This window comes from Heloderma suspectum, chromosome 2 (genome assembly GCF_057233095.1).
Source record: "Heloderma suspectum isolate Gila_16-S chromosome 2, 16-S_ref, whole genome shotgun sequence".
NCBI classification, from domain to species: Eukaryota; Metazoa; Chordata; class Lepidosauria; order Squamata; family Helodermatidae; genus Heloderma; species Heloderma suspectum.
The window spans coordinates 195,655,806-195,683,678 of NC_139459.1; the positions used below are offsets into that span (position 1 = coordinate 195,655,806).

Below are 27,873 nucleotides of genomic sequence, written 5' to 3' on the forward strand. Positions count from 1 at the left end.
TTTGCTGCCTTTGGGTGCAATGCTATGCACGTTTAGTCAGTGACTGGCTGGGGAATACTGATAGTTGTAGGACTTCTCCTGTCTAAACAGGCATAGAACTCTACCCTTAAACACTCTAGCTGATCTAGAAGCAATTTTTTTTTAGAAAGCTGTGAGGAAATTCACAAACCCTTAAGGGTTTCATTTTTCTGCTTTGAGCATTGCATTATATATTGAGTTATTTTAATAAGCATACATATTTCATGTAAAATATATAAGATATATATGCATTTTAGCCAGAAGTGTGCGAGGAACACAATAAATGTGATTAGTTTGCCACTAAATAAGTAGGAATGTGAAAGTATTCCTTATATGAGACTTGAATAATGGCTTCATTACCAAATTTTGGGCCCAAGAAAGGGGAATATTTCAACGAAAGGATAAATTATTTACATTATATTTAAACATATCAAAAATTAAACTCATTTATCCTTACTGAAAAAACTTATAAAAACAATTGGCTTAAAGTGAAGACTAGCTTTGAAAATGTAGGGACCCCAAAAGTATGTGATAGCCTTTTTTCCTTGCCATCACTAGATGCAAACCCCCTTGTCCATGACGATTCCTTAGAGAAAAACTTGTATCTTTTCCTCCAAAGCATTATGGCCATATAATTCAAAGACAAATTTTGCTAGTTTCATCCTAATTTTGCATGGAAGATCCTGCACCAACAGAAATAGAACAGTTCCCATATTCATGTGTGCATTAACTTTGAGGGTCACAGTCCCTGGAATTCATTCTGGGATCACTGAAAGCTCTCCCACCCTAATGCCTAGGCATGTTGCAGAATATTGGCAATATATTCACTGTCAGCTTATGCTGGCAAAACAGGGATGTAACACTTAAGTGCAGTTGCTGTGAAAATGGCAAATTCCATGTTGAGGCTCATTAGAAAAGGAATCGAAAATAAAACTGTCAATATCATAATGCCCATATATGAGCATTATAAGCATTTGAAATATTGTTTACAAGTTCTGCTCGCTGCATCTCAAGGATGTTGTAAAGTTGGGGAAGTTGCAGAAAAGGGCAACCAGAAAGATCAAGCAACTAGAACAACTCCTCTATGTGAAAAGGTTACAATGTTTGGGGCTTTTTAGCTTAGAAAAAAGGTAAGTTAGAAGGGGACATGATAGAGGTCTATAAAGTTATGCACGGTGTGGAGAAAGTGGACAAGGAGAAGATTTTCATCCTCTCTCATAATATTAGAGCCCAATAGGTTCATTCCATGAAGCTGATTGGTGGGGCATTCAGGACAGATAAAAGAAAGTACTTCTTCATGCAGTCCATAGTTCAGCTATGGAATTGCTGAATGTGGGGATGGCTGCCAACTTGATGGCTTTGGGCAAATTCATGGTGGATAAGACCATCAATGGCTACTGGCTATATATTACCTCCAGTATCAAAGGCACTATGCCTCTAAATAACAGTTGCTGGGGAATAAAAGTGGGAGGGTGTTGTGACACCCAGCACATGAATATGTTTAGTGTTCAATTATGAAACCAATCATTTTAAAAAAGAGTGAAATGAAAGTAAAAATGAAGAAGACACATGTCCTTATTGATGCTTCTGTAAAGCCAAAAAGTGCAGTCTGCCTGGAAGGAAGGCCTCCTGCAGAAGACTCACTCGAATGAACAGGAGGTGTCCATGAGCTCAGTCAGTGGGGCTCCTGCACAGTTCCCATTTATTTTAAAGAAGTGTGTGCAGGAGACCTTCCCTCCCAGTGGATTTGTGCCCAGAGAGACATTTCCGCCCAGGAACAAGTAAGACTAAATCATGTTCCTCAGCATTCATAAAAATAAAAAATAAAAATCACCAGGCTGGATACAAACAGTACATTTACATTATGATAATTCGTATTAATCAGAGGGAAGTATAGCAATAGTATGCTTTGTTGAGCTTTAATTTGAAAGGAACGCCTTGGCAATTACATATTATATGCTATACTACATTGGCACTGCAATCATTTACATTGCTGCAGTGTCATTTTATGTCTAATGCTAATTACTGTGCTTAAAGGTCTTGTTTTGTTGCTAATTTCCTTGTAAGAAAAGTTACATGATAGTGATTGTGTGACAGAAGTTGAAGGCGACCATAAGTCATTCTGCTTCATTGCATTGACACAGGTGTTTTAGGGTCTCTTTTTACTTTCAAATCAGAATGAGAAAAGTTATGTTTGTCACATAAAGTCATTTATTAATGCCTGGAAAGGCGGGAGGGGGGGACAACAAATGAAATTGTTGTTTTGCATTTGCCCTCTATTTTATTGCCTTGATATTAGCATGCATGGTAAATAAATATCACATTTGCTTTAATATTTCAATGGGGGCTCGCATTACTTTGTATATATCAATGAGAAACTTCTTGACCCACCTTGGGTGTTATTTCGAAAAGATACATAGAAAAATATCACCTGGTTGAAAAGCCACTTTGCTGGTTTGTTATTCCCACAGCGCACTCTTAAACATGTCTACTCAGAAGTAGGTCACACTGAGCTGAATGGGGCTTACTCCCAGGTAAGCATGCATGGGATTGCAGCCTGAAATTCCACATCTTACTGAACACTTCATTTGCTTGTGAATACTTTCAAACGATATTAAAAATCAGTCCTCTTACTCTGCTGGATGTCAATCTTAAATTAGACAACCCCTGTTTTCTCTCCTAAGGTAAATATGACCCAGCTGGAATTCTAACACAGATCTAATAATTCTCTATGGACAACAAAGGCGAGCCAGCAACATTCTTGTGAAGATGTCCCACTTGTTAATCTGTTAACCAGCTACACTTGGGGCAGTTTAGCAAGCACCCCTAAGTAATCCAGGTGAGATCTTCATTGGGCCAGGCTGCTGGTTTAGGTCTCCAGACTGGTCTCTGCTTATTTGGCTGTCTGTTTCCACTTGACCAATGGAACTTTGCTTTCTGCTTGACCTGCCTGCTTCACCCATTTGCCTGGCCAGGAGAACTAAACTGTCTGACTGACTGTTGGGCTTGGCTTGTTTTGCCTGGAGTTGCTGCAAGAACTGCCAGATGAGCTCAGGAACTGCAGTTTGGGTGGTGTGTTTGGGATTTTGTTCCTGGGACTATCTCTGCTCCATGGCTCTAGCAGTGTATCCCCACAGCACACCCCAGCACAGTTATTAAACTCACAGCACCTTGCAGAAACATAGCGTAGTGCCTTCCCAAGCACTACACAGCCACAGTGACAATGCTGTTGTGGCCTACCCTTCACCACATTTGTTCTTCTTTTGACGGATGTAGCAGTTATAACTAATGTGAAGATTTCAAATAACACATTTTCAAGTGCATCAGGGTGAGCCTTTTAACAGCCTCAAGACTGTAAGTGTCCACCGGGAAACATAGAAATGAATATATCAAATAGGAGTAACATTGTCTCTGTATAGCCGCCTTGAATGCCATGTTTTGGTAGAACGGCAGGGTACAAATCAAATAAATAAAAAATAGTGCATTCATCCACCATGATCCTCCAAAACAGGGACAGAAAACGTGGTGCCCATGGGCACCAGTGTGACCCTGGACACCTTTCTTGGCACCCATCAAGGTGCCTTGTCCCTCCCACTTGTTTTTTTTAAATGAACACCTGTTTCTGTGAAATAGGTTTCTGTTCGTGCTGAAAACTGTGAGTTCTAAGGAGTTGTTTAGTGTGTTGGGGCTCAGCCCTTACTTGTGCCTTATGCTCAGTCTTTTGGACAGGTTACTTGTCCTTTGCCATGCCTCTCTTGGCAGCCATTTTGTGGTGGTGCCTGGGACAGTTTCTCAAATGTCAAAAAATGACTACTGCCCAAAGGTTTGCCCTGCTCTGTACGGTACATCTGCACTGCAAAATACATGGAAGTATCCAGTGAAGCAGACATGACGATTATGTTGCAGAATATTTAGTGTAGACTAAAGTCTGGACGGGCCGCGGTGGCTTAGTGGTTAAGATGCTGAACTGCAGACTGGAAGGTCAGCAGGACAGCAGTTCGAGACCCGAGTGCTACGTGACGGAGTGAGCTCCCGTCTTCAGTCCCAGCTCCTGCCAACCTAGCAGTTCGAAAGCAAGAAATTGCAAGTAGATAAATAGGTACCGCTTCGGTGGGAAAGGTAACAGCGTTCCGTGCACCTCAGTGTTCAGTCATGCCGGCCACATGACCACGGAAGCGTCTTCGGACAGCGCTGGCTCTTCGGCTTAGAAACGGGGATGAGCACCGCACCCTAGAGTCGGACACGACTGGTTGGGGACACCTTTACCTTTACCTTTTTTTAAAGTCTGGACAGGTTTTGGGTATGCTGATTCTGAAAATGTTAGTTTCCAAGCTGATATTTTTGGATCATGGACCTCCAATCATCAGCCTTAGAAGCCATCCTTCAGGCATGCCTGGTAATACCTCCTGATTTTTTAGCATTCCATGTTGCACAAATGGACTTCCAGCATAAATGTAAAGGTTTATTGTGCATACAATACAGTTCTTCATTTACACCCGCATCCTTTCTATACAGACAAAAACTGCACAGAGAACACAACAAGAACTAAAATATCTCTGCATCTTTTAGAAGGGTACACTCTTACTGTACTCTGAGACAAAGACTGTGGTTCCCAAGGGCATCAACACAGTGACGTGACCCAAGGGGATGAGTGTAGGACGAATGCTGCCTGTGCAATCTGCATGGCCTAGATTAAGTTTTTCATGAAAAAAAGGGATCTGCTTTTTTGGGTCCAACTTTCTGCACATCCTGCTCCAAAGAGAAATTTCAGTATGAAGAGCCTTCCCTCATTCCCCTTCAATGCACACCTCTATTCTGAAAAAACAGGGGTAGGTAACCTGGTGTCTGCCAGATGTTTTGGACTGCAACCGCCATATTCCCTGATCACTGGCTACACTGGCTGGGCCTGATAGGAGTTGCAGTCCAAAACATCTGGAAGTCATCAGGCTGCCAACCTTGTTTTAGGACATACCACACATATGATGGCTGAGACACTGCCATTGTTCTTAATGCAATAATCAAGACCACTGGGATTTCTCTCTTGGAGAGGAGTCTCTGGCAGTTCTCCTAATTTATATTAGATGCATGCAATTTCAGCCATTGCATTTGAGTTGAAGGATGTAAACTGTCTTGCTTCTTACACTGCTTTGCCATCTAAGAAGGCTCATATGGAAGTCCTCTGAGGTCTGTTCTGTTCAGAACTGATTACGTCTGTCCTGTTGTATTTATTTCTAAGATAGTAACCCTATGGCTAATAGCTCTCAGGGGGATGACTTACACTAAAAACACAAATCAAATCCAAAGTCCAAATAAAAATCCCAAAGTCCAAACAAAAATCCAAAAGTCAAATAAAAACCAGCACCAAAAAATCAATTAAAAGTGGTGATCAATTAAAGCAGCAGAGGTTAAAACAGGCACCACAAGAAGATGTAACAATATCACAGAGATAAACTACTTAAAAGGACAAAAAAGGCAGCAGAAATATACAGAGGATTAAAAGGCCTGAGAGAATCAAAGGGTATTTTCCTGGTACCAAAAGGATAACAAAGAAGGCACTAGGTCAGGGCTGGCCCTACCCTTACGCGGGGTCATGAGCCTGCATCAGGTGGTGGAGCGGGAAGAGCGGCAAATTGAGCTGCTCTTACCCCCTGCCCCCGTGAGGTGGGTCCCCCGCTGCCTCCCCGCTGCCTTGGCTGCCCGGCCTCTCTCACTTGCTCAGTCGGCCAGCAGCCTGACTGACCACTTGCTTCTGCCTGCCTGCCTGCCTGTTCTCACCTTGTGCTCCAGCCACAGGGTTCCTGCAAGAGGTCACTCCCCCCACCCCATCAAGAGAAATGGAAGTGCTGCCCCAGTCCTGCAGAAGGGCAGCCTTGTCCCTCGCTCCGACTACAGGCCAGGCCCGCTCCCACACGGCACGTGAGAGGGCAGCTTGCAGGTGCTTCCTGCATCCACTGCCAAGGCAACTAATGCAGGAACTGCCAAGGCAGGCACACACGGGCAGGGCAAGGGGAACCCTGGGGTGCTGGTGGTGGCAACAGCTGCAGCAGGGGAGGAAGGGAGCCAGCGAGGGAGTGGCCGGCCGGTTGGCTGGCCAAATGAGTGAGCAAAGGGGGGCGGCAGGGGCAGCATCACCTCGCTTGAGGTGGCAATATACCTTGGGCTGGGCCTGTACCAGGTGGATCTCTCTGAAGAGGGCATTCCGTCACAGGGGCCTAGTGCTGACAAGCCCAGCTCCCAAGCAGCCACCTGCCATATAAGCATGCGAGGGCTCTCAGAGCAGGGTCTCTGATGATGATCTAAGAGGTCGGCAGGAACTCTTCAGATACCGTAGTCCTGAGCCATGGGGGGGGGGGGCTTTATAGGTTAACACCAGTACTTTGAATTGAGCCCAGAAATGAACTGGGAACTAGTGACGTTGATACAATACTAGTGTAATATTATTATAACGTCCAGTTCTCATCGACAGTCTATCTACTATATTCTGTCTAACTGAAGTTTCTGGACCATCTTTAAAGGCATCCCCACATACAACGTAGTACAGTAATTTAAACTGGAGGTTACCAGGATCACCAGGCTGTCTCTGTCCAAGAAGGGTTGTAGCTAATGTACCAGCCTAAGCTTGTAAAAGGCATTCTATGCCACTGAGGACCTTTCTGCCTCTAATGACAACCATGGATCTACAAGCATCCCTAAGCTACAATCCTGACCTTTTAAGGGGAGTCAACCCCTTTCAGAATAGGTTGAATACTACTCATCTGGACAGATGAACCACCCATGAATAGCACCTCCATCTTGTCTGGATTGAGCTTCCATTTATTGTCCCTCATCCAGTCCATTATCATGGCCAGCCACTGATGAAGCAGTTCCCCTGACTCATGTGGATCTGATGGGAAAGAAAACTAGAGGCGCATGTCATCAGCACACTGATAGCACTGCGTTCTAAATCTCCAAATGACCTGACTCTGCAGTTTCACGCAGATATTAAATAGCATGGGGAATAAGACAGAGGTGCTGGCGTGTTCTGCAATGCTGAATCAAGTTTCGTCTCTTCATCTTCACTGATGGTGCTGTCCCTGAATGACACGGTGTCAGCAGAAATCTAGGTAGCCTAGCACACTTCTGTCAAACCATGCAGCATTGCTGTTGTGGCCATCTATATCCTGTTTCTTATATAAGAACAAACCAAGTGGCATGGTCAAATAGGACAGGTGAAAAAATCTGACATAATGTGCTCTGCAGAACTGCTTATTCAAGTCGGCAGCTGTCATAACTACATACTCAGTCCTGAGGTTGTTTTGATTGACATGGCATGAAGTACCAGAACCCATCATAACTGAAGCTATGAAACACTGAAGACTGTATTTCAGATGCAAGCTCAGAGAGGATTTTGAGGACATAGCCCTCAAATGGCTCAGCCACCACTGGTGAAATAATTTTAGGATTAGGCTGTCTAAATGCACTCCGAATGATAACTGCATGTATTACTCTTCATTGGCTGATGTCTCAAAAGACGATATCTTCAGAGGAGAAATACTGAGGAGGACAGTTCAAGACCTGAAATGACTGGAGAAAATTGAGCAGCAAGCTGATATAGGTCTGGTCCCAAGAATGCTTGTTTGGAAACAGACATTCTGTGCATACCGGAGCAGGTGGGGCCTGCCGGTTTGCTCACCACTACAATTTTACAGTTTGCATGGCAGTCAATTCTAAGGACAGGAAAGCCTGGTGTGCTATGGTCCATGGGGTCACGAAGAGTCGGACACGACTGAATGACTGAACAAAATTCTAAAAGGTTCCCAAAATAATGATGCAACAGAAATGTTGCCATGTATGCTTGCTTGCTACTCTGGATAGCAGCTCAGGTGCCTATAACCTGCATCCCCATCACCTGCACGAAACAGAGGTTTGAAGGAATGCAGAAAGATGGGGAAAGGAGTTACAAGTGATGAAGACAGTGGGACAGAACACTCTCAACTTGCCCACCTCCTTTTCTCCTTTTTTTCATTGTTGGACAGGAGTTTACTAGGAGTTCTCATTTGGCCCAAGGGACTCTGGGTGTCAACTCCTGGTACATTTAATGCAGGGCTGCACCACCTGCAGTCCCCGGGCCACATACAGCTCTTGGGCACTCCAAGCGCCGTCCCCAGTAGGACTGCTGAGGGTTGGGAGAGATGCCAAGATTGCTAGGGGACTAGAGAGGTGAAAGTGATCCTGCTGCTGAGATGGCCATTTGCTGAGAAAATAAACCAGGAAGGGACTATGCTTCTGGCTTCTCCTGGTGCTGAGAAGGCTGCTTGCTGAGAAAATAATGCACTAAGTAGTCTAACGCCATCAGCCAGGGTAAGAGATCACATTCAGGGTGTCATTTTAGTGCTCTCACACTAGCCTTTTGTTCTGTAGCATCTCCTGCTTTCCCATTCCTGTGCCATTGGTCATTGGTTGTTACTGTGTGCTGAAAAGTAGAGCACAGAAAGGGAGGCTGTCTTGATAGCTTGAGGTGGAAGGTGTGTGTGTGTGTGTGTGTGAGAGAGAGAGAGAGAGATGTGTGTGTGGCAAGTGTATGTGTGCACGTCCACACATGCATGGCCCCTGCCCCCTTAGCCAACACTGAATGTGGCCCTTGGGGCCAAAAGGTTTGTGGACCCTTGATCCAATATGTTGCATGGCTGTCTGTGATGTGGTGGGGTTGCCGGTGTTGCAGCTTAGTGCTTGGGCCAGTAACTGGAGAAAAGTGAGCAGCACATTTTGAAAAAGGGGATTCTACGAAAGCTGCCTTCCTGCTGATATAGGCCTGGTCCTGAGAGCACCTGGCTGGAAACAGAGAAATATTGTGCAGATTGGAGAGGGTGGGGCCTGCCGGCCTGTCTGCTCACCACTAGGTTCACAGTTCAATGAGTTCATCAGGCATATGCTCATATACCTGACATGCACAGAATACGTGGAGGTGCACAGATGTGGGCCTGCAACCCATCTCATGTACAGTATTTCCAGTCCTCTGACAGTTATAATCCCGGGAAAGCAATTTATTTCCCCTCTCATACTTTCATTTCCAGTCCGCTTGATTTTAGTATCAGAGAAATTGTTAAGATAGCTTTAGTCACGCCAAACAATTCTAATTCCCTTCTTTTATGGGTGATTTTGGATGAGACTGATGATCTGGACCCATTTCAATCTGGTTTGGGGCCTGGAACACAGATTGTTATGGTCACTCCAACTGGTGACCTATGCCAGGAGAAAGACAGGGGGAGAGGGACCCAGCTAACGGCTTTTGATACCATCAGCTCAGGTATCTTTCTGGATGTGCCCTCTGTGTTTGGAGTTGCGGTGTTCCAGTGGTTCTGCTCCTACCTGTAAGGCTGTTTCCAAAAAGGTGATTCTGGGGGACTACTGCTTGGTCCCAAGGCATTTATGCTATGGAGACTGGAGGACTCTATCTTGACTTCCATGGTTTTTAACATCTACATGAAATCATGGAAATGTCATCCAGAGGTGCAGAATGAGGCAGGGGTGTATGAGAATTTAATTCCTGATCGCAAATCATTCAAGCATGTCCTGCTTGCGACTCCAAAGGCGGGTGTGAGCAGGGGTGTAATTCTGGGGGACTTTCCCAGTTTTTGCATTTGTGTTCGAAAGTGTGCAGTTGTTTGGGTACTCTCCATCCAAGGTAAGATGGGTGGCAACCAGAGAGAGAAAGGGAGACTTCTCAGCGGCGGTGCCACCTTTGTGGAATTCCCTCCCCAGGGAGGCCCGCCTGGTGCTAGCATAGTTATATTTTTGGTGCCAGAGAGCATTCCAGCCCCACGCCTCTCCCTCATCGCATTTGTTCTCCCCTACTTCTGGAGGGCGACTCTGAAGAACAGAGTCCTCTACCCACAGGGGCTCTCCATGTAATCGAGAAAGCTGGAAAATCAGGGCTCTCATCTGCATGGAAAGTCCCCGCTGATAGAGGAGTCTCTCCTCTGCAGACAGTCACCGTCCATGAGTAGAGGGTGATGAAGAGGTGGGGCAGGGCTGGAGTGCTCCCTCCCCTTGTGTGCTGATTTTAACCCCATTCTGAAGGTCTGACGAGGGTGCTGGTCATTCTGGAAAGTAAGGTGTAAGAGCTGGGCTACGTAGAACTAACTGAAGTACAACCAGTGCTCTTGTTCTAGTCAGGGAACACTTCCCAGTCATAAGAGTGGTTGTCAGGAAAATGACTAAATCTAAGTCCACTTTGAAGGATGGAGGACGGTCACTGGACGTTGTTCTCTGGGGTGATGGTGAAGCTGTCTTCTTAGAGAAACTTCCCAATGGCTCCAGGACTGAATCTTGACCCATTTCAGCAGCAGATGAGCTCTCAGGATTGTCTTCAGTGTTGCTCCTCAGCGTGCCAACAGGCCAAATCAGTGGCAGGCCAGAGATCCAAAAACATCCATTTAGTGGCTCAAAGTCTGCCTCTTTAAAAAAGCTGACATTCCTTGGCAGTTGTGGAGAGGAGGCTTTTTTTCAGCCAACCTAAGGTAAGGATGTAGAAATACAGGATGAAAGGGAGAGGAGGAGGACTATGTAAGCTGCCTTGGGTTTCTTGCAAGAGGGAAAAAGGGTAGGATATAAATGTAAGGGCTTCTCTACATGAGCGATTTATTGCATGCTCGTGATTGGCCACTCATGGGAATTTATGGGTCCTTTCCATGATGCTGTCAAACTCCAGGATGTCTCCCACGCTTTCCCCCGTTATTCTGCTTTCAAAAAGATCAGATATAAGCTGAAATAAAATAGCGCGGCATATTGGAAGTGTGTAATGCCAGCGTAGTGCTATAATTCAGCCACCAGATGGCGCTATTTCATTGAACATATAGAGCACTGCCGAGAAAAAAAAGTTTTCAATTCCACATCGCGTGCTCGTGGCTAAAGGAGCCTGTCATAATCCTGCAAAGAAAATGGAAGCAGAAAGCCCCGGTAAAGTCGCAGGATTGTAGCCCAGTGTAGAAGTGCTCTAAGAATGCATACATACATACATATTTAATTGTATCCTGGTACATTTCATTTATTTATTTCATAATAGTAAAGCCAGACATATGCATAATGGTATTTTAAGCCCTCAGTCGGAAGTCTGCAGTTTTGGGGACACAAGTCTTTTGAAAGGCAACCTTTCCCAGAATGCCAGCAAGGCCCTAGTACTCCTTGCTGTTCTGCAAAATCTTGTGGCCTAGGTCAGGGGGCTGGTAGGCTCTGGGATGTGCTGCTGCATCTGCTGACTGTTGGTGCTCCGACTATGGCAAGTGGCAACTAGTAGAATAATTTTCTTTGCAAGTATTTTGAAAGACTCTAGATAAGCACTGGGCTGCCAGTGTAGATATTCATTGTAAGGCTTATTGGGTCTTCTTTAAATTCAGTGGAAGCACATCCCCCTGTGGGGCCACTAGACTGACACCAGAAAGTGTAACTGGAGCTGCATCAGGGCCAGTATGCTGCCCTTCTATAAAGCCCTTGTACAGGTTTGCTCAGTAAGTCTTGAAGGTTCTTTCAACCTCTAGGATTCTGTAACTGTGTGGAATTTCTCAGCCCACATCTACTTACATAATTTGTCTCTGTTTACTACATGAACAGAGAGAGTACACGTTATTCATACAACACTACAATGCCAGTTAAATGCAATCTGAAAAATGTTCCTAATTGTAAAAAAAAAAAAAAAAGGAAAAAAGAGAGTGAACTATTGAATGACATTAACGGCTGCTGTTCTGTTCTCATTAAAATTCAGATTGTAGATTAAAACAGGAATTATGCAGAAGCAACTACGGGCAAAAATGAAGTATCGCTCTTTACTGTTTGGATTTCATACCTTATTTAGCTCAGCCTGCACTGTGCAAATGGCCAGTTTGAAGGATTGTTCTTCTGGTGACAGTCCCAGAGAGTGAGAGCTTTTTAGGTTTGTAATGAACCTCACAGACAGAAGGCAAATTGGCAGATGCGAGGACCTCATTATCCTGCAAGATGTCTCTGATAAGAAAGGGGCTTCCCACAAAAACTGGGACAACTTTTTGAACAATATTGTATCAATAGTAAGAAGCAAATATGACAAAGCCATAGTATTAGCCTTTTGATAAAGCAGGCGTGGAGAACCCCAGTCCTGAGGCTCAAATCAGGTTTTCCGGGGGACCCCATCCAAACCTCCAGAGTTCCCCAGATGGCTGTCTCCTCTGCCCCTGGCCCCACCCCCTTTCCCCTGATCACCAATAATATGGAGGTATTTTCAGCTTTTGTACAGTTCTTACCCATTCTAAAAGGTTGAAAGGTTTAGGTCTTGGCAGTAAGAGCTTTAAGCTAAAATATACTGATATTTTTGGCCTTTGGCCCCACTCACCACTGGAATGTGGCCCCCGAGAAATAATGACGAAAGCCCCATACTAAGGGCTGAAACAAAACATATTCTGCTAAAATGAAGCTTATGGATCCAGTGTCAGCTTGATCCAGGCTTTTATTCGAGACAGCCAGGTTCAGAGTTTTATTTGCCTCTTGACTTTTCTCCTTACCGTTTTTTAAATTATTCCATCACATCTTACTTCCCCAGTGTGAATGTAGCCCCTCGTTCTTCCTTTGTTTAACATGTTATTGTTTCCTACTCCCCCCTTCCCTTCAGGGCAGCCTTTTCAAGATCAGAAAAGACTGGAGATGTATGGTGCCTTTGTAGTAATCTATGGCTTTAGATATGTACAGGTTGAGCAAAGAGCACAGGGTCACAGAAACAAGTACACAGGCCATACCAGGTTCATACAGCCCCATTTCATTTTAACTCAAGATACATTCTGAAGGGTCTTCAGACAAAGAGCAGATGAATTTCTCATAAGTGTGCACTCTCAATGGCCAAGTCCTGCTCATCATCAGAAGGTTTTGCAAAACAGGACAGCATGGATCACAATGTGTTCTACGCAATGAGCTTAAAGAATGTGTAACAAAGCAAGTCTTATTACGAATTTCTTCATTAATAAAGCTAGGCCTGGTGTCCCATTTGAACAGGGGCCTGCACATTTAGAGCCCAATGCACTTAGGCCCAATCCACAGATGCATTAGCATCCCAATATTGGGGGTTAACAATACAGTAGGGCAGAAGGGGCCCACATGCACTGGACTCCATGCACGCAGCTCCTCTGAGAACAGCTTTCACCACTCCAGTGCCCTCCAGATGTTTTGGACTAAAACTCCCAGCATTCCTGACCACTGGCCATGCTGACTGTGGTGGTTGGGAATTTAAGTCCAAAACATCTGGAGGGCACAAGGATGGGGAAGGGCGAGTTTGAACACAATGTTCAATGTGCTGGCAGATGGCTCTGAGGCAAGGTGGCCAGAAGCAGACCTGTAGGAAACAATCCTTATCCACATACATAGTTCATAATTTCAGCCAAATCTGCATAGGGGTTCTGTCCCACTGAAATCAAATATACTTAAGAGTCCTGCTACACTAGACCAAAGGTCCATCTGGTCTAGTATACTGTTTCTAACAGTGGGCAGCTAAATCTTCTAGGAAACACACAATATAAGTCAGGCCTGCAAGCAAAAGCTTTCACTTCCTGTGTATCCTCTCCACCCAGCAACTGGTTTCTAGTTCTTCTATACCATACATAATTCTATAAAAACTCTATCATATCCCCCTTGATCTTCTTTTTTTTCTAAACTGAAAAGTCCCAAATACTTTAGAATTTCCTCATAAGGAAGGTGTTCCAACCCTCTGATACTTTTGCATCGTGGCTCCAGGTTCAGAGGCTCGACATTACCTGAAGTCTCTGAGCCTGATGAGGCACCAGTCACCCCACTCCAGGGAGAACCATCAACACCCCCCCCCCCCGGCCCAAGGTTTCACTTCTCCTCTCAACCTCAGCCTCCAAGGATGGGTTTCCCAAAGCCTCTCATGACCTTCAGCCACATAGGAGCTTGAGGCTACAAAAATGAGCATGGCCCCTTTATGGTTTGTAGTCAGTAGCCAGCAGAAGTGGAGCTTCCGAAGGACCTGAGCTGGCTAGCCCTCAGCGGCAGACCGTCCCTTGCTGGGACAATGGTTCCATTTATGGGGAACTACTGTGGCCAAGAAGCTCCTGCAGAGCGCTGTCCAAGGCCCTGATAGTGTTCTGCCTGGCCATGACCTCGCTGTACCAAATATGACTTGGCCTCTCGGATGTGATCCCTGCTTTGCTAGATATGACCTCTATACCAGAGCCTCTGCGAGTGTCTGCGTGACTGGCCACTGCCCCCGAGTTCCAATCCAGCTAGGACACTTTTACTGCACCGTTACCAGCTTTGTGATATTAGATGGGCCAACCAGAACGGAACACAGTACTTCAAATGTGGCCATACCATAGAGTTAGATCAAGGCATTACACTACATAAGTTATCCACAACACTCAAGCTATGGGAGGGGCCGTAGCTCAGTGGTAGAGCACCTGCTTTGCATGCAGAAGGTCCCAGGTTCAATCCCTGGCATCTCCAGGTAGGGCTAGGAAAGAATCGTACCTGAAACCCTGGAGAGTTGCTGCCAGTCACTGTAGACAATAATGAGCTAGATGGACAGACTCAGTATAAGGAAGCGTCCTATGTTCCACAATGAAGGCTGCTATACTATGCACGATTACCTGGGTATAAGCTTCTTTGAACACAGGAGGACTTGCTTCTGACTACACATGCTGTACATAGGATTGTGCTGCTATCAGCCCTATTCCACTTCGTTTAATGGATTTTGTTGCAATTAACTTTTGCAACAAAGAAGTTTCAAAACTTTTTTGGATTATGCCCATCACGCCTTTTACATAACTAAAATAATGATTTTATCCATATCTTGCTCAGCCTTGTTGGGTTCAAGGATCAGGCACACACATTTGGAATCTGGCTGAATTACTGTCTCATTGTCCAATATCAGTTTCATCATTACATATGTACATACAGGTGTGTGTTGAAATAATAACAAACATTATGTCAACGTTATGCCAATGGTATCTGCATCATGCCAGGGTATCATTCCGCCAAACTACTCTTCAGGTACTGGAAGCTGCCTGCAGTGTTTCATTACATCCAGCAGAGAGCAGTGTGAGCACATTACACACATGCTATACTTCTGTTTACTTCCTTGTGCGGGCAAGGAAAGAAAGAACTGTAATCTTTTGGGTAAGTGATCCTACTATAATCTGTGACTTACACTTGCAAAGGCAGTGGTATCAGCCACAATTGTGAATTCTGTCCCAAGACTCTGGCGTACTTTTAGCCTACAGCTTTGAGTTTTCAGGGTGCTGTCTTGGCAGATTGCTTGAAGGCCATCAGATAAATTATATTTTTACAAGAGAGGCTTTCCTGGCCAAAAAAATCCAACCACTGTCATACTGAGTTTAAAAGAGGATTGGGAGTTAAAAACTGAATGGTGCAGTTTTCGATAATGTACCACTGACTGGGCGGGAGCCGCCACATAATTGCTTAGCTTTGAAGAACAACAGGGAGCACCAACCAGCAGCAGCATCCATGTTTGATTAAAAAGAAAATAAGATTGTGTGAAAACAATCAAATGTGGAAGATAAATGGCATAATTTGAATTTATCTTTTCATCCCACCGAGATTGAAGGATGAGAAAGAGGAACTGTGTTAATTAGTAGAAGGTAAGCTATTGCCATGTAATGTACCCTAGTTTCATAGGCGCGATGGGCTTGAAATGGGGTGGGGGGGAAGGAACCAATCCCATTCTAAAAGCAAAAGCTTTCTTTAAGTCCTGTTTGCTGCTGGTCATAATTGTCACGGCAAACAGAGCTTGGGTGTTTACTTTGCTAAATTACTAATTTGTGAGATACCTGGAAAAAAAAAAAAGCCTCGGAAATGATGAAGTCCAACCTCGCTGACTAATGAGCACAATATGTCAATTCCCTGTGATCAGAACAATGGGCTTGAATATGCCATTCTGTAAAAGGGGGAGGAGGGAGGAAGGGAGAGAAACAGATTCTAATAGAGGCACCACAGGGTCATGCCAGTCACAAGATAATTACGTTCCATGAGCAATTAAAGGCACGGAATGTGTCCTTTACAGTCCTGGTGCACTGTAACACCCCATGGGGTTTATATGCCACATGCTGTCTTTCAGGGACAATGAAACTCTGTATTATATTCACATTACCATATTAATCCAGCAGTCCGGGCTTGTTAGTCACCACGAAGGCTACTGCGGATCTGGTGGAGCCTACAGTGTTTAATGTTAATGGCTGGACAATAGAATGGCACTCTTTCTCTAGCTACATAAGATTCAAATAATACATTACAGGTAACTGTGGCTCCATGGACAGGTGCATTCTTACAGGCTTTTTTCAGGCTCCAGCCTCAAGGTTTCACAACTGCAACAAATATTGAGCAACACAGAGGATGGAGGATGGGTTGAGCTGAACACTGCACTAGCAGAGCATAACTGGACCAGTTGCTGCGAGGATATCACTCTGGGATTCTAGGCAGATACTGCAATGCAAGTGTTAGGATCTGGGCCTTGCTGTATTTTCTTCCTGTATTCCTGTGTTGCTTTTTTATATTTGCAAACCTATTCCTGTGTACAAAATACAAGACCAACAGCACCATTTCTGAATGGCATACAGAGGAATACATTGTGGCTTTTGTTGGCCATGTTACTATCTGAGGCAAAGGACAATATGCTGCCCCCTCCCCATTCCACATATAGAAGCTGACCAGAGTGGCAGCTGAATATTACTTCAACACTGGCGACGGGATAGGGCCCCCCACCACACCTGAGGCAGCAGGCTAGTATGGGGAGGCCAGAACAGGCTGTATGTCTGTCCTCCAGCAGAGTGAACAGCCAGAGAGTTCATCCGGATGCTGCCACCACTGCCCCCCCCCCCAAACCTGCTGCCTGAGGCTTTTGCCTCACTTTGCCTAATGGTAGGGCCAGCCCTGCTGGCAACATACACATGAGTAGGATCTCAGTCCTTACCAGATTTTAGCATTCACATAGACAGTCCCATGGGATTTACCATGAGCTCTAACTTAAATGGAGACAAGTATCCCTTAAAAAAAAAGAGAAGACAAATATCTGAAAGCATTTTGCTTTGAATGAACATAATGGTGCTACTTGAACCCTAGGCAGTATTCTTTGGGAAAAAATATGGATGCACTTCTCAAGATAAACCAGTTGTCTGTATCCAGGGATGAGGACTTTCAGACATCATAACACTACTCCAGAACACAGTTGCCAGCTTTGAATTCGACACATTATGGACAATGTGGTCCTTTACTTCATCAGTAGAGCCAAATTAGTAGGGATGTATGAGAAATTTGTTTCAGTTTGGTTTTGATCAAGATTCACCTAGTTCGCACCTTCTGGACTGAACACAAATTCAAATGCAATCTGCAGTTGAAGTCCATACACAGAATCATAGAATAGTAGGGTTGGAAGGGGCCTACAAGGCCATCGAGTCCAACCCCTTGCTCAATGCAGGAATCCAAGTCAGAGCATCCCTGACAAGTGGCTGTCCAGCCTCGTCTTGAATGCCTACAGTGTGGGAGAGCCCACTACCTCCCTAGGGAATTGGTCCCATTGTCGTGTTGCTCTAACAGTCAGGAAGCTTTTCCTGATGTTCAGCCAGAATCTGGCTTCCTGTCACTTGAGCCCATTATTCCATGTCCTGCACTCTGGGATGATCGAGAAGAGATCCTGGCCTTCCTCTCTGTGACAACCTTTCAAGGAAATGCCAGTCCATTTCCGGGCCCGATTCAAAGTGCTGGTATTAACATTTAAAGCCCTTAACGGCTTGGGGCCAGGTTATCTCAAGGACTGCCTTCTCCCATATGTGCCTGCCCGGACCTTAAGATCATCGTCAGCGGCCCTTCTCCGTGAGCCCCTGCCAAAGGAAGTGAGGCCGGTGGCTACTAGGAGGAGGACTACTGCTGTGGCACCCCGGCTCTGGAATGAGCTTCCTAGCGAGGTTCGCCTGGCATCTACATTGTATTCCTTTCGGCGCCAGGTGAAGACCTTTTTATTTTCCCAGGCATTTTAGCATTTTAGCTTCCTAACCTTTTAGCTTTGCTGTTTTAAATCTGTATTTTAAGCTCCTGCACTGCTGCTAGGTTTTATTGTGGTCATATTGTTATATTGTGGTTTTAATGTTCTATATATTTTAAATTGTTTTATTGTGTGCTGTTTGGTTTTAATTTTTGTGAACCGCCCAGAGAGCTTCGGCTATTGGGCGGTATAGAAATGAAATGAATGAATAAATAAATAAATACTTGAAGAGCGCTATCGTATCTCCTCTCAGTCTTCTCTGCTCAAGGCTAAACGTGCCCAGTTCTTTCAGTCTCTTCATAAGGCTTTGTTTCCAGTCCCCTGATCATCCCCGTTGCCCTCCTCTGAACCCTCTCCAGTTTGTCTGCATCCTTTTTAAAATGTGGTGTCTGCATCCTTTTTAAAATGTGGTTTAAAACTGGACACAGTACTCCAGATGAGGCCTAACCAGTGCTGAGTACAGGGGAACTAGTACTTCCCAGGATTTGGAAGCTATGCTTCTATTAATGCAGCCCCAAATAGCATTTGCCTTTTTTGCAGCCACATCACATTGTTGGCTCATATTCAGCTTGTGATCTACAATTCCAAGATCATTTCCAAGATACAACATTTCCAAGATTTCAGTGTAATTCACAGACCAAAACAATTGCATATGACAGTGTGTGCATATTTGAAAACTATGCATTAAAATGCATACCTTGGAAACATGCACACAAATATGTTTTAATCAATGGGAGAAGAATGCGTACATTTCAAAAATGCACACAATTCATGCGTACATTTAAAAAAACATGCACGGAAAGATGTGCAGATTTTCATGTGAAAAGAAAAAAACAAAGCTCACAATCTGATACAGACTCAAGTTGGAGCAAGCTCTGAAATGGAATTTGGAAAACTTTGGCGAGTTTTCCTGATTTGCACATCCCTAAAAATAAGAACGACAAAGGACTTATTGTGATGGCAGGTAACAATCTAATCATATTGGATTGCATTCAGAAGTGTGAGTGACCCACTGCAGTCCCCTGTGGCTCCTAAACGCCACTCCTGAGGGTTCAAGGGTCCCAAAGAACTGTGAAATGGAACACGAGGGGCTGCAGTGGGGCAAGGGAGTCAGGGGAATTTGAGGGAGGGGCCGCCTTGTGTGAGCAACAGTGCCTGTCTGCTCATGTAAGGCACTGTGGGCCCCAAGCCATTGTTTCAATATTAAAAATGAGAATATTAAAAATTGGAAAACTAGTTGCCGATGTATAATATTCATCATAAGATGCTATTTAACTACACAGAGTTCTCAGTTTCCAGAGCTGATGTTACAAACAAAACAATGCCATGCATTACATCCTGGCATTATATCGTAATTGCATTATACCTGGAGAAAGCAGACCTTCCTACAGTCATTCATGCCCTGGTTATATCCAGACTAGACTACTCTACATGTTGCTGCCTTTAGAAATGGTTGTGGAATGTAGCTGCTTGCATGGGCTGGGAGATCGGACCATATAACTCCGATTCTGTTCCAGCTGCACCTCTTGGCTGTGTGTTTCCAGGTCCAATTTAAAGCACTGGTGATCACCAAAGTTTTGGGACTAGTTCATTTGAAGGAGTGCCTGCACCTGTATGCACCTGCCTGGGCCCCAAGATCAGTCATGGAGGCTCTGCAAATTGGTAGGATCTATCACAGCGATGAGGAACCTCTGGTCTGTGGGGCTAATCTGGCCCGCGAACATTCCCCATCCAGCCCACAGAGCCTCCTTGCATTCCTCCAGGGGGTGGGGCTTACTGTCTTGTGGAAGAATCCCTGCTGTTAACTCCGACATGCTGCTATTGCTGATCACAGATACTGGTGCATGCAAAGCCAGAGGTTCAGCTAGGGCTGGCAAGAGCGGCTCCTCCCAGCACTGGCAGAGTCCATTCACATCCTGCTCACTGTCCCCATGGGGACAAGGAGTGGCAAATGAAAGCTTCTCCCTGCTCCAGCTGAGTCTCCTTCTCCGTGCTGAGAGAGGCACAGAACTCTGTTCTGCTCTCGGCATGGAGAAAGGCAAAATGGGCAGAGAGATGAGGGCCTGTGGAGTCCAACAGTCCAGCAACATCTGGAGGGCCACACATTCCCCATCCCTGACTTAAATAAACAGACAAGTTAACAGAGGATGTGTCTATTGATGACAATTAGTTATGGCAGCTATATGAAACCTGCATGTTAAAAAAGAGGGTATGTATTTTAGCATTAGTTACTGCAATCTAACAAAAGGGGTGGCCACGATTGTACTCCTGGTGGCAGCTCAACACAGAATGGTGTACTAATCTTGGCCTGGTCAAGCATTCTCAAGTTCTGAATCTGGGAATCTACTGGCTTTTCAAATTCTTCTGATTGTATTACATTGAGAAATACCATACAATAAACTAATATAGCTGTATTAAAATTCCCAGGGCTTTGCCCTCGACAGCAAACTGGCATTTAAATAACTTGAAATTTGACCTCAATGAAATTCATTTTGCATTGAGGAAAATTCTTTGTGGCAGGCAATGATAATCTTCTGATCTTTATCACAGTAGTTAACACCTCCCCCCAACCCAACCCCCCCCCCCCCCCGCCCAAGGTGTGAGAGGTTGCAGTTTCATATGGCCTGGTTTCAACCCCATCTCCTTTATCAGAGGCAGGGCTTGAAATTTTATCAGGGTGATAATAAAAACGAGCCTAGGATAAAATATATGCATTGAATTTTGTCCCTTATGGAACAGCGTTACTACTCTTACTGTATCTAATAAATGTGAAACTCAACAGCAGCCATACCTTTCATAATGAGAGGCATGTTTACATGTCAAATGTGCCTGTGTGTGTGTGTTTTTGCCATTCCAAGAACACTATAGCTGGCAGACACAGAACGCTGGAGAGCTCATCCAAGCTTAGCTTGCTCCAAGTGTTAAACTCTCCCCAAACAGCATTTTGAAAAGGTGTAAATCAGTTTTCTAAAAGTGTTGTTTTCATTTAAGCCGAGTGCAAAGAACATAACATGGCTTGAATTTATGCATAATCCCTCTGGAAGAGGGATGCCTGACACAAATACCCATTTTACCGAAACTGAAATATTTGTATGTTGTTCTTTCTTCCACATTTCTTGCTCTCTCTCCGCTTTCATCTGCCCAATGCAGGAGTGGGCAACCTTTTTGGTCCTAAGGGCTGCCTGCAGTGCCTGATGATGGCTCGGGCTACACAATGCATACATATACTCGCACACACATATGCACTCTCTTTTCCCCACCCACCTGGAACTCAGCGCACAGGGATGGAAAAGTTTAAACCTCCCCTCCCCGCCTGCTGAGCTCAAGGGATGGGATCACTGGGGGAGAGTCTAAAGCCTCCCCCCCCCGCCCTGGGCAATCCTAATCCAGATGGCTGTTTCCTTGGTGCTGCCAGCAGTGAGAAAACAGCAATATCTGCATGGGGATCACTGGGAGTGAGGTGTGAGTTTAAAGCCCTCCCCCCAGTGAGGTGTATCCCTGCTTTTAGGATCAGGGAAACAGTGATTTGTTGCTCGCTCCCCAGCTGACAGCTGGGTAGGTAGGGCATCCCAGGGCTCTGCAGGCCATGGAGAGAGCAATCAATGGCCACATGCATCCTGCGGGCTGCCCTTATGGGGCCTATTCCCAAAATAGGCTGTACTGCCTTGGCACAGATGTCTCTTCTCCCCGTATATCTTGCACTGGACTACTTTGCCAACTCTGGTCAAGTGCAGGTTAAACCTGCTCTCCTGGACTGATCCACCAATCGCGCTTCCTTGCCCACCCCAGGCTGGATATGCTGGGAGCAGCTTGGCACCTATTCCCAGATGGAGGCAGGGCAGGGGGTTATGTGCAGAAGCACACTGCACCTGCACCTTGGCCAGTGTGAGGACAGGGTCAAGAGGGCTCTATAAGCCCAGGCCACCTCACACCAGCCCTCTCTTTATTCAAGTGGTGCTCACCTGCCCATCCTGTTAGGATTCAGTGGACGTTTGACTATTCGCTTCAGGGCTAAATAGGAAACCCCCTCCCACCCCCCCACCCACCCCCTCGCTTCGCTTTGGTGCTCAGGGTGTTTTGCCTCCTCTGTGCTGATCTAGAGGGGGCTATTGGAAAACAGGCATGGGTGGCACCTTTATTAAATAGGTTGGTCACTATAGCAGGGCGGTGTGGGAAAGGAAATGAGCTCACTCACAGGTGAGCACCATAGTGAAAGGGAATTCCTTGGACTTGTCCTTAAGGGTTGTGAGGACTGGGGGGTTGGGAAAAGAGGCTACTCTGGGGCTTTCCTGGTGGACACACATAAAGCCTTGGGGCTTGGCAGGGGGGATGGTGAACTGGGAAGGGCCTCTCTCAACCAAGAGGTGGCCAGCCTGAAGCAGAATATGTTGTTTCTGCTTGGGTCAGGGCTAGGGATGGGCAAACTCACCCCATCCCGTGCTGTGTGCCAGACCCCCACCGGCCGCCTGACCCTGTTTGCTGCACACAGCATACTGCTGGGTGGTCCGTGGGTGCCTGGCAAGTGGTGTGCAGTTGCCTACTCCCTCACCGAGCTGCTATTTTGCAGAAAAATGGTAGATCAGCCTTTTTAGTAAATAACCATTTACGCAAATGGTGGCCGCAATGGGGTCATTTATGCAATATTATAAGCGTGAATGGCCCCTTTACGCTTGTAACGTTGCGTAAATGGCCCCTTTATGGACACCATTTGCGTAAATGGTTATTTATGAAAAAGGCCAGGCTGCCATTTTTATGCAAAATGGCAGCTCGGTGAGGGAGTAGGCAGCTGCGTGCTTGCACGACTTGGCGTGCACCGAATCAGGCAAGTGTGGGGATCTGTGGACTGGCATCCCGGGGGCTGAGCCAGCAGGAAATCACTGAACTTCGAGCCCCAGCCGAACACCTGCTCCATCCCTAGTCAGGGCTGTATCTCAGGGGAGGGGTTGGAACTCACTGGTGGTGCACCTGCTTTGCATGTAAAAGATCCCAGGCATTTCCAGGTAGGGCAGCAAAACCCTCTGCCTGAAACCCTGGAGAGCTGCAGCCAGTCAGTGTTGACAGTACTGGGCTAGATGGACCCAGGGTCTGACTCAGCCTAAGGCAGCTGTCTATTTTCTTCCTATGTTTCTAACACGCACATGAGGAGGAGGAGCTGGCGAAGTTACCGCTGATTCATCTCATTCCCGCACAGTAGTGGCTGACTGCAGATTTTGTTTGAGTGGAATTAAATAAAGTTGTGGCCCTACTTCACCCAATACCTCTTTTTCTTGGCTTTTTCTTCCGGGTGGAGGAAAAACACCACTAGCATACCTCAATTTGGGGGCAACAGGTCGGTTTGTAGAAGCAGCTGGGTGCAAGGGCTTGCTTTGGAGAAGCAGCTTTTCTCAAGCTAGAAACACCTCTCTGTTCAGTCCTGCAGAACCACTATGTACTACCCCGCTCTCATTGTGACCAAAATGCATGTTCTCTCTCTCTCTCAACTCACCACAGTGCTTTTGGCATCAACAGGATGTTGCTGGCTTCTGGCCTTGGAAACCTTGCAGTGTAAATACTCTTTTGGGGTTGCTCAATTCGGTCCCTGATGAGTGGCCCTCCATGTTCTTTCACAGGAGATAGCCTGCCTGGGAGGCTGCCTCAATCAGCAAGAAATGGCAATTCCACTTGGGAAGTTTGAGGGCAACCATTGTCAGGAGCCAGCACCAGCCCGAGTGCATTCCCAGGAATATTCCCAAGGTCTGGACTCACCCTGTCTACCCAGTCTGGTCGCTGGGCTCTCCTAATCAGGAAGACAATCCTGTTTGAGCTAGGGCTTGCCCTGGACAGCCACCGTCTTCCTGATTTTGGTGTGTTTCATTTTGTCCCCTAGCCCTGACTCCCTGACACAACGCCCGACTCCTGTTTCCACCCTGACAGTTGCCTACAGCTTAGCTCTGACAGTGTTTTCTGACTACAGGCCTACAGAGTAGAGATCTTGTGGTCCTCAGTTTCTTACAGCTACTCCTGTAACCTGACTTACTCTTACTTTGTGTTTCATTATGTAGGAATCTTACACAAAACGTTAAACATTTATAGAACTTCCACAGATACTGAGTCTTGATCCCAGAGCTGCTGCAGATTTCACTATTAGGGATGTACGAAATGTACTCACCCATCCGTTCCGGGGCATCAGCAGTGGGGGGGAGGCGCTCCATCCTTCCCCCCCGGAATCCTCCCTGGCTGGCTCCGCTCTGCGGCGACTCCACGGAGCTGCCGGCTGGGGCTGGCTGCAGCCAGAATTGTGGCCGGGCTGCTGTGGCTGCAAATGGCAGCCGCTACGCCGGCCGCCATTTGCGTGGCTGCCAAGCCGTGATAGGCTACGTAAGTATTTACGTAGCCTATCACGGCAAAAGGCAGCCACGCAAATGGCAGCCGCTACACCATTTGCGCCCCTGCTCTTTGCCATGGTAGGCTACGTAAGAATTCACGTAGCCTATCACGGCAAAAGGAAGCCACGCAAATGGTGGCTGCTACGACGGCCGCCATTTGCGGCCCCAGCAACCCGGCAGTGGCTGGGAGACCAGGCAGAGCCGCCGCCGCATCCGCTGCCAGGTAAGCTCTGCCCCGGGGGATTCCACTAAGGATTCCAGCCTCACTGGAGTCCGTGGCGGAATTCTCTGACATCCCTATTCACTATGCTAAAAATCAGATGGGCCTTTAATGTAGCAGTGCAGTCACTTTGCATGGCTCAGTCTGTAAAACATACAGCTGGAATAAATGCTTCTAGGGCAGACTTCCATCCCTTATACCAGCAACAGGTAATTCTGATTGGTCCTCACGTCTGCTAATACATCATGCTTGTTAAACCCATTCCATCTGTGTTTTGCAGGTTGTCAGGCATCTTTTGTTCTGTTGTCCATTCACTGATGGAATTGGACATTTTGTAGGAGAATTTTGTTCATCTGCATGCCCACTTGCGCAAATGCACATTTGTAGAAATTCTCCAAAGTAAAAAAATACGGCCCACAAGTCTGTGTGACTCAGAAAAGGCTGATCCACTGTGGAATCTGCATGTTGCATTCACAGTAATCTGATCTCATTGGAATCTATTGTGGATTTCTCTGACATCCCTGCACGTAACATTGTTTCTTCCTGAATGACATGCCTGCATCTGGGCCTGAACAGTCAACCTTGGCCCATCCTTTATCCTGCTCCCCATCTGTTCATTTCCCTGTGTTCAGGCTGATTTGGGGGGTTTGGACTTAAACCTGCTCTGACTGCCCTTCGCTACACTCCAGAAGAACTCAATATAAATTTTAGCCTTTCATAAAATAGTTTAATAAAAAAAATCTTTAACGTGTTTAACAACTTTAATCTACTGCATGATAGTGGGACCCAAGCTTTCATTTTTGTGATTGCAGGGAAAAAAATCAATGTTCTAATTTTACTTAAAAGTCCTAAAAGTTTATTATAGTTTATGCTCTTGCTTTTACATGCCAAATATTCCTGAAGACTCTATGATATCCAATAAACAAAGCATTTAATCATCTTTAAAATGCCAAACCAGTTTAATACATTCAATTTTCTTCTACAAAATATTGTTGTACTGATCTTGGCACTGTTTTTTTAATAAGCAGAGGCTATACAGAATTGCTTGCTATGAAAGTCTTGAAAAGTAGGACACGAACTGCCTCAGCAAGCAACTGCCTTCATGCAGTTTATACCACTGTGGAATCCATTGTTCTTTTGTAGTTGTTGATATTCATTCTGGGGGAATTTGGGGAATACAGCATCATGTTCTGCAATATTACATTCTACTATGCAGTGTTATATCCTTGCAAATGACTCGATTTTAGCTGAGGGAAAACTGTCCCAGATGCAGAGAAGAGAGATGTGCATGTGGCAGGGAATTATGCACAAAGCTGGAGATATGATGGCTGGTATTGGCACAGTATTAGTTCCAACTGCCAAAGAAACAAGCCTCTTTATAAGCATAGCAGAGGCTTATCTCTTTGGTAGCTGCTCTGGTATGGTTTGTGGTTATAAATGATCCACATAGATGTCTTCTCCAGCCTACCACCTGGTCACTGATCTAGCTTAAAAGCAACATCACATGCCCAGCATGTCCAGATACAGGTCTACAGCCCCAATCACTACCAAGCTCCAACTTAAGTTTGGTTATATTATCATACAAATACAAGGCTAAAGCCTGCAAAGACCCTCCATCAGAATTGTGATACACACTACAGCAACTGGAGAATTTCTTTGTAGCTCCCTAGTTCCTGCCTCCTCCAGTCTCATCCCTGCCCAAATACTAGGGAACTTCAGAGCCAGTTCAGATATGATGAGAGGGGAGAACAGGATGCACAGTTGACTGGTGCCTCCTGTTCCTTCTGCATTTTCATCTTATCTGTAATCAACCTTTCATGTTTTGTTTTGATTTTTGTTTAACTGTTGGTAGGGGTGGGTTTTTTGTTGTGTTTTTGGGGTGGGTAGCCTGCCTGATAGGCGGAAGCAAGGGAGCATGTTCTGGGGAGCTGACCACCTGACGGAGGCAGTGGGGGGAGTGTTGGGGGCCAGACTATACTGAGGCTGGGTATCAGGCGCTGGCAGAGCGCTAGGGGCAAGCCATGCCAGGTAAGGGGAATAAGGGAGAGATGTGTAATATCTGTCCCCTGTTCTGGGCCTGTCCAGAAGCAAAGGATGGCTGGGGGAGGCGTGACTCCACCTTCTGGCCTTCGTTTGCTGCTCTGCAATGCCAGGTTTGTTACCCAGAAAACATCCCTCATCCATGACATGATCCTGGATGAGGGTGCAGACCTGGCATGTATTGCGGAGACCTGGCTGGCTGAGGCTGCTGCTCCAACTCTGGCAGGCATGTTCCCAGCCAGGTTTTTGTACGCACAGCAGCCGAGGGCTGGGGATCGGGGAGGGGGAGTGACTGTTATCTACCGGGAGTCCTTGGTCTTCACCAGACCCCCTCTCCAGGAGACCAAGGTTGCTGAGTGCATGTACTGGAGGTTGGGCTCGAAGGGCAGTCTGGGGATTCTGCTCATGTACCGCCCACCCTGCTGCACGACTGACTCCCTGGCCGAGGTGCTTGAGGTGGTCTCTGATGTGTGTGTGCAGTCCCCTAACTTATAGGTGTTGGGGGACTTCAATGTACATTCAGAGGCCATCCTCACGGGGGCACCTCGGGACTTCATGGAGACCATGGCTTCCTGGGAGCTGTACCCTATTCTAACTGGGCCCACCCATGCAGCTGGTCATGCACGAGACCTTGTATTTGTTTCTGGAGAAGTGGGGAGTGATCTGGAGGTTGGGGGTATATCCACTACCCCCTTGTCATGGTCAGATCACTATCTGGTGACACTGGACTTCTCGGTTCCACAAACCCTCTGCAGGGGTGGAGGACCCATTAAAATGGTCCGCCCCAGGCGCCTTATGGATCCGAATGGATTCCTGAATGCGCTTGGGGATTCTCTGGACCACGCAAATGGTTGAGGCCCTGGTGAGTGGCTGGAATGCTGCAATCACTGGGGCATTAGATCGGGTGGCTCCAAATCAGGGTTCAAACTGCACCATGGTTTAATCTGTGGTTACAAGCCCTGAAACAGGAGGTGAGACGGCTAGAGCACTGGTGGCAGAAGCCTCACTCCGAAGACGATCAGACATGGGCTAGAGCTGTATCTTCAGCCTATCATGTGACGATGAAGGCAGCAAAAAAGGAATAGTATGCTGCCTCTATCGCATCTGCAGAGTGCTGCCTAAGGAGGCTGTTAAAGTGGTCAAGAGCCTGGTCGGTCCAGTTGTTCCGGAACTGCTGGAGCATTGTAAGGCCTCCTGTGAGGCCTTGGCAAGGCACTTTG

General features: G+C 46.2%; 1 protein-coding gene across 2 annotated transcripts in view; it reads right to left on the reverse strand.

Moving 5' to 3' along the window:
- CA10 (carbonic anhydrase 10 (inactive)) overlaps nt 1–27,873 on the reverse strand; it is a 445,075-nt gene that overhangs the window by 81,079 nt on the left and 336,123 nt on the right. The window lies entirely within an intron of this gene.